Below are 8,067 nucleotides of genomic sequence, written 5' to 3'. Positions count from 1 at the left end.
AGCACTTGGAATTTCTCGAAAAATCTACCGCTGCTAGTACCAGTCTCCAATCCTTTCATTAATAGCACCTCCATCAATTTGGCAGCAAAAGAAAAAAAAACAGCAATACGGAAGAATTACTAACTCGGTGGATGGGGGATGTAGGAGGGACCGAGGGAGGGGAAATCTGGCTTCGTACTTGCAACTGGAGAACACCCACCGTCAGTTCTCATCGAGCAGAAAGAGAGATTCACTACATTGGTAAGGAAAATCTCACCTGCATCGGGTTTCCACCGGCACGGATCTAAGTGGAGAGGCACCGTGCTCGCCGTCAGCGGGGATGAAGCCGTGGTCGGGAGCCCTCCCATGCTCGCCAGCGTGAACGGCCGCGGAGAAGAGGAGCACGATGCCGCCTTGGGAAGGCACTGCTTCCTCTTGCCCTTTCCGTTGCCGACGACGGAAATGGTCTGGGTGGAGGTCGGCCGACGGGCCCCGACCTGGAGTGATTGGGGGCGCCGCTCAGAAGTGGCTGGCGGCTGCGGTCAATTGGGTGCTCGGCGGCGCCGCTCTGGAGCGGTGGAGGGCGACTGCAGCTCGGCTCGGCGTGGAGGGCGACTGCAGCACGGCTCGGCGTGGAGGGCGACGGCGGTGCTGCTCGGGATGGAGGGAGGTCGGCGGCGGTGTGATGGCTGGGGGCGGCGGCGGCAGTGGTCTGGTGGCGGGCGGGGGCAGATTGTAGGTCACGCAGCCGGTCCCGGCAGATTGTAGGCCGTGGTTTGGTTGTTCTGGCAGATAATGCGCCCTAAAATGTACCGGCAGTTCGTGTGCCGTCATGGTTCAAGTTTTTCCGGCAGTTTTTCTGCCTTGACATGTTTGTACCGGCAGAAACAAATGTCCCGGCAGTTCTTTTGCCCTAGGTTAGGTATTTCTTCCGGCAGTTAACTGCCCCCAATCAAATGTTGTGGTGCAGTGACCTTGTGAACTTATGCATAGGGGTTGGCACAATGTTTTCGTCTTGACTCTCCGGTAGAAACTTTGGGTCGCTCTTTGAAGTTCTTTGTGTCCGTTTGAATAGATGAATCTGAGATTGTGTGATGCATATCGTATAATCAAACCCACAGATACTTGTGGTGACATTGGAGTATCTAGGTGACATTAGGGTTTGGTTGATCTGTGTCTTAAGGTGTTATTTTACTACGAACTCTAGAGTTGTTTGTGACACTTATAGGAATAACCCAATGGATTGATCGGAAAGAATAACTTTGAGGTGGTTTCGTACCCTACAATAATCTCTTCGTTTGTTCTCCACTATTAGTGACTTTGGAGTGACTCTTTGTTGCACGTTGAGGGATTACTATATGATCCAGTTGTGTTATCATTGTTGAGAGAACTTGCACTAGTGAAAGTATGAACCCTAGGCCTTGTTTCGAAGCATTGCAATACTGTTTTCGCTCACTTTTATTACTAGTTACCTTGCTGTTTTTATATTTTCAGATTATAAAAACCTATATCTACCATCCATATTGCACTTGTATCACCATCTCTTCGTCAAACTAGTGCACCTATACAATTCATCATTGTATTGGGTGTGTTGCAGGCACAAGAGACTCTTTGTTATTTGATTGCAGGGTTGTTTGAGAGAGACCATCTTCATCATACGCCTCCCACGGATTGATAAACCTTAGGTCATCCACTTGAGGGAAATTTGTTGTTGTCCTACAAACCTCTGCACTTGGAGGCCCAACAACGTCTACAAGAAGAAGGTTGTGTGGTAGACATCAGCATGCAACAAGGTTGAAGTTGGCAACGTGGATCGTCAGTTGGGGTTGAAGAACTTCATCATATACGTCCAGTTCATCGCCATTGCAGTGCTGTGACGTTGGTGTGCTCGATGTAATCGTGTGTAACGTACAACGGGTAAGCTTACCATGTACAAGGTTAGCACACCTCGCCCCCTATGTGCAACCAAACATCGTGTTTATGTGTGAGTTGTGACAATGTAGGACACCCAACACCATGCGCAAACCTGACCCCTAATGTAGGAAGTGTTGATGTAGGCAACCAAAGTGCTGCAGACGTTGGTTTTTGTGACGTTTTCACTAAGCCAGGCCTAACTCACCACCACATGCAATGCAGGCAACTTGACAGATGACAACCAAACACGTCCTAATCACCGCGCCCTACTAGCCAGCTGGCGCTCATGTGCTGCTCGTGTGGGCTGACCAAAGAACTAGCTCGTTTTCGCTCGATTAGTTTGTTGCTCGCTCATTGTTCGCTCGCTCGACCAGGTTTCCTAGCTCACTCGATCGGTTCTCTGTTGTTGACCCATTGACCAGCTGAACAGTTGCTTTTCCAAAAAAAACTCAGCAAAATTAAAAAATGAATTTGAAATTTTTCATAAATTCAACTAGTTAGCGAAAGGGAAAAAGTTCACCAATTATAAAAAGTCTGTGAATTTGAAAAAGTTCAATTTTTTTGAAAATAAGTTAATGTATTTCACAGAAGTTCAAAATTTTGAAAAAGTTCACTAGATTTAAAAACATTCATGAAAATTGGGAAAAGTTCATTGGTATTGAAAGAAGTTCATCAAATTTTGGAAAAAATCATGAATTTCAAAAAAAAAAGTTCATCAATTTTTTTAAAAAGTTCAAGAATTAGAAAAAAAAAAAGTTCTTCACTGGTTAGCCAGGAGCGTGTTTGTTACTTGCATAACACCCCTGGGATGCAATTTTGGGTCAATTGGTTACCTACGCGTGCGTGTGGGCCTGTGTTGGACAAAACTCAAAACAACAAGATCATGGCTATGGACGAATGGCTGAATCGGTCATTTCAACGAGCGGGAGTTGAGCATGCAGTTCTAGGCGGCTGTACGCACGGGGACGAGAGGGAGAAGGTGTGTTGTTTCCCGAAGTCGCGACATAAATCCCCTCACCGGCTCACAGCTCACTCTCCCCCTCACTCCACTGTCACTCTCTCTCACCGACAAAAGTGAGAATCGACAGCGGCAAGATCTGGATAACGAACACCAGATTCATCAACACTTCATGACCCTTTCGCCGCACTTCTTCAATGGTGGTAAGCCCTTGTCTCCCTATTTAGGAATCTATGTAACTATGCAAGCATCGATTTATACTTCATACTTCGAGGATTCAGTTTAGGGTCTGATCTAAGGTTTAATACAGCTATATTTAAGGTTTGGTTTAGGTTTTCATATTGCTCGAATTGGGTGTCGACTAAGGCTTGATAGGCTTGATAAGGGTTTAATACAACTCAATTTAGGTGTCTAAGTCTGGTCATATTAGGGTATCAATATAGTGCCCGAATTGGGCATGTCGGCATGGAAACTCGTCATCTTGTTGGTACGGTTTGCTAGTGGCAATATCAAGAGTTTGCTTTTACCGGTGAAGTAGTGGCCGGTCTTTCGAGAGAAAACTGTGTATGCTTCGTGAAGAGTTGGTTTGATGGGTGAAAGAAATGGGAATGACATCGCTGCAGAAACTACAAAACTTATAAACCAATTTTGTACTCCCTTGTGTTCCCAGACCTACACGTGTCTCCTTATAATTTCCCCGGAGGCAAAAAAACCCTCGAGAGGAATGAGAAAAAAGGACAAGGATAACCTGCTCTGAGCTCAACCACATCTGCATGAATAGTAGATTCTAAATAAAATCAGAAAAATCTGTATTTTTTGTGGATGAACATCAACAAAATTTCTAACATCCTTCAAAATTGCACCTTGAAATGACATCCATGGAGGCATGTACAAAAAACAACACTCGATGATCAAAAGACGCATTTGGGAGCACTTTTTTTCAGCACACATCTCTACAGATATCTTTTCATGACAGTATTTTCCAGGGTGTTTGAAAAACTGTTGATGTTCATAAAAAACAGTTTTCCAAATATATTTTTTAGTATTTTTCCGAGTGTACTGCTTTCGCGGGTGCATTTGTGCTCCAGATTCGGAGAAAAAAGATTCGTATGGAGGATTGGGTCTTACTTATATGACAGGTAATTTACAACGATTAAGAGCATCTTTAATAGATAATGTAGATGTAAAAATAACTGATTTTTATAGCGTAAAGGCACAAAAATGATGCTCCAACAGATAATGTAGATGTAAAAAAATTTACTCGAATTTTCTCCGTGTTGTAAAATTGCATCACTTGGGCCTCTCCATCAAAACGAGTGCAACCCCAATTGTCGCGCGCCCGCTCCTCCATCCGACCACCGCCGCCAGCGATTTCGACCGACAAGGCTGCGGCCGTTGCTCGTCCATCCTCCCCTGTGTCCGCCATGACCTCGCCGCCCCACCCCCATTACCCTGGACTGCTGCTGGAGGTCCCACCGTCGCGCCGATTTGCCTATTGGCGGTGCCCGTGATGGCCCTCAGAGCTCATGGCCGTCCTCTAGAGTAGTCTAATGGCCGCCAGAGCTACTGTGGGCAGGTGTGCGACCGCCGCGATCGAGCCGAGTGGCCGCTGCTTCGGTGTGCGTCATCGGTGCCGCCGCTGAAATTACGGGCAGCCCCCTACCGGCACGCGTCAATGAAGCGGATGAAAGGCCTCTATGACCGGTGCGGCTACCATCTTCGAATATTGTGATGATTTATTTGAGACGGTTTAGGATTTTTTTAGATGATTAATAATTTTGAGATGATTTCCCGAAAAAGGCTTTCGCCCCGCTTTATATATAAAGCAATGACCGACCACGCCTCAGATACAAACGCACACCACCACAACACACGCACACACCCAAGGCTGGATACATAGGCGCTGAGTGCAGCAACACTACCCGTAGTACTGCAAGAGCAACCGGAGGCCTCAACCGTGGACACGCCAACGCGAAGAGAAGAAGCCGCATATGACGAACCGTGTGCTCCAAAGCGGCGCCTTCAGAAAGGTTACGACACCAGAGCGCCGTCACCGCCCGACCCGAGGATCAGAGTTTCCCCTGGAGCAACACGAAGGGCAATGAGAGCCGCGACGACGCCTTCAAGAAGGGAGCGAGCATCGCCGCCGCCAGTCTGTCCGAAGATAGAACAGGTTTTCACCCCGGCCAACACTCACCACCACCGGATGCCACATCCCATTGACCACGCCGCTCACACGGCCATGGCCACCAGGCAACACCTAACCACGGGCTCTGCCCAAGAGCACCGCAGAGCCACCACCAGGGCCGCCGCCCTGGCATCCAAGACCTGGACACCACCTCACTCGAGACCCACCGCTGCCCCAACCAAAGATACGAGCGGAAAGGAACCGCCTTTCGCACCCCTGGGCTGCCCCCAACACCGAAACCCAGAGGCCGACCAAAATTGGCCTCCATCGACCCGTCCTGCAGCCGGGCCCGAGACGAGCATGGTCCTGCTGCCGGGCGCGAGACGAGCATGGTCCTGCTGCCGGGCGCGAGAAGAGGTCGGTCCTGCTGCCGGGCGCGAGACGAGCGATGGATCGAAGTCGGGGGAGGGCCGAACCTTCGACGAAGGTAGCACCAGTCGACGAGGAGAGGGCCGAAGGTCGAAACCGGCCGCCTAGAGACAAGCCGACGCCGAAAAGCCAGCCGCCGCCCAGTCGACCCGCCGAGCTGCTGTGGAGCCGGCACGGCGAAACCACCATGCCGCTGCCGCCCACAGCCAGGACCGCAGCCGCGCCGGGCCGGGGCCCCAAACCCGCGCCGTCGGACAGAAGAAAGGCGAAATCTGTCCGGCACGCAACACCACCATCGCCACCATGCCGACGACGAGCGCATCAGCCGCCGTGCGCCGCCGGCAGGCCCTTGCCGCTCTCGGCCCGCGCCGCGAGCAGCCGCCGCCGCACAGATCTGGCCGGCCATCCCCGCCGCCGCAGCAACCACCGCACGCCTCACCACCAACCATGCCACCCAAAGCCCGACAGGAACACCGGAGCCCACCACGACCTCGTGCGCCGCCGTGCCGCGATGCCCGGCACCCGCGCCGCGCCCAGGATGGAGGGGGTGCGCCGCGCCAACCCTAGCCACCATGGGAACGTGAGGGCCCCGCCGCCGCCGGCTCCGGTCGGGCTTTGCCCGTCCGAGCCCCGAGGCGGCGGCGGGGGAGGTGGGGGAGGGAGGGGAGGGGGCTAGAAGCGCCGAATTTGGAGCCCCCGGTCGCCGCGCGGGGGCGACGGGGGAGGCGGGGAAGGGAGGGAAGGGGGGGAGCCCGACGTGGTTGGTGGCGAGGCGTGCGATGGTTGTTGCGGCGGCGGGGATGGCCGACCAGATCTGCGCGATGGCGGCTGCTCGTCGCGTGAGCCGGGAGCGGCAAGGGCCTGTCGGCGGCGCGCGGCGGCTGATGCGCTCGTCGTCGGCATGGTGGCGGTGGTGGTGTTGCATGCCGGCCGGATTTCACCTTTTTTCTGGCCGGCAACGTGGGTTTGGGGCCCCGGCCTGGAGCGGCTGCGGTCCCGGCTGTGGGCGGCAGCGGCGTGGTGGCTTCGCCGTGCCGGCTCCACAGCAGCTCGGGGGGTCGACTGGGGCGGCGGCTAGCTTTCCGGCGTCGGCTTGTCTCTAGGCAGCCCGTTTCGACCTTCGGCCCTCTCCTCATCGACTGGTGCTACCTTCGCCGAAGGTTCGGCCCTCCCCCGACTTCGGTTCATCGCTCGTTTCGCGCCCGGCAGTAGGACCGACCTCGTCTCGCGCCTGCCAGCAGGACCATGCTCGTCTCGCGCCCCGCATCTAGGATTTACTTGAGATGATTTTGATATTATTTGGTTCAAACAGGTATGAAATTGTGGAGCGATTGTTGTGCCGCTGTCCTATTTTACATCATGTATTGGACCACTATAGTGTTTTATTTTACATATGCTGTAGTTGGAGTTTGGTGATGTAAAAATTCATTTTTTGATAATGTAAATTTTACTCAAGCACAAATTGATAACATCATCTCTATTCAGGGTGGACGGCACGAGCAAGCTTTTCGGCCCGCTCGTGGCCCGATTAGGACCGGACCGTACGATCCAGGACCGGTGGGAAAAGTGGTTGGTCCGGGCTGGAGTTTCCGGCCCGAGAAAATGTCGGTCCGCTCCGTGTTGGGGAACGTTGCAGAAAATTAAAATTTTTCCTACGGTTTCACCAAGATCCATCTATGAGTTCATCTAAGCAACGAGTCAAGGGAGAGAGTTTGCATCTAAATACCACTTGTAGATCGCGTGCGGAAGCTTGCAAGGTGATGATGTAGTCGTACTCGACGTGATTCGAATCACCGATGACCAAGTGTTGAACGGACAGCACCTCCGCGTTCAACACACATACGGGACGGGAGACGTCTCCTCCTTCTTGATCCAGCAAGGGGGAAGGAGAGGTTGAGGAAGACAGCTCCACCGGCAGCACGACGGCGTGGTGATGGTGGAGAGGCAGTACTCCGACAGGGCTTCGCCAAGCACACAACGGAGGAGGAGAGGTGTTGGGGAGGGGAGGGTTGCGCCTTGGAGGGTGGTGCGGCTGCCCTCCCCTCACCCCTCTATTTATAGGGGGAAGGGAGAAGGGGGCCGGCCCCCTAGAACCCATCTAGGGGGGGGTGCGGCGGCCTAGGGGAGAGGGGAGAGGGTGGCTTGCCCCCCAAGCCAAGGGGGGCGCCCCCTCTAGGGTTCCCCCCTCAACCCTAGGCGCATGGGCCCAAGGGAGGGGGTGCGGCCAGCCCACCAGGGGCTGGCTCCCTGCCCCACGCAGCCCATGTGGCCCCCCGGGAGGGGTGGCCCCTCCCGGTGGACCCCCGGAACCCTTCCGGTGGCCCCGGTACAATACCGGTATGACCCCGAAACTTCCCGGTGTCTGTTTGACAACTTCCCATATATAAATCTTTACCTCCGGACCCTTCCGGATCTCCTCGTGACGTCCAGGATCCCATCCGGGACTCCGAACAACATTCGGTAGTCACATACTAGTCTTCCTAATAACCCTAGCGTCACCGAACCTTAAGTGTGTAGACCCTACGGGTTCGGGAGACATGCAGACATGACCGAGACGCTCTCAGTCAATAACCAACAGCGGGATCTGGATACCCATGATGGCTCCCACATGCTCCTCGATGTTGTCATCGGATGAACCACGATGTCGAGGATTCGATCA

Source organism: Triticum aestivum, chromosome 3B (genome assembly GCF_018294505.1).
Source record: "Triticum aestivum cultivar Chinese Spring chromosome 3B, IWGSC CS RefSeq v2.1, whole genome shotgun sequence".
Taxonomy (NCBI): domain Eukaryota; kingdom Viridiplantae; phylum Streptophyta; class Magnoliopsida; order Poales; family Poaceae; genus Triticum; species Triticum aestivum.
The sequence above is the reverse complement of the archived record's forward strand: the minus strand, read 5'-3'. Positions refer to the sequence as shown.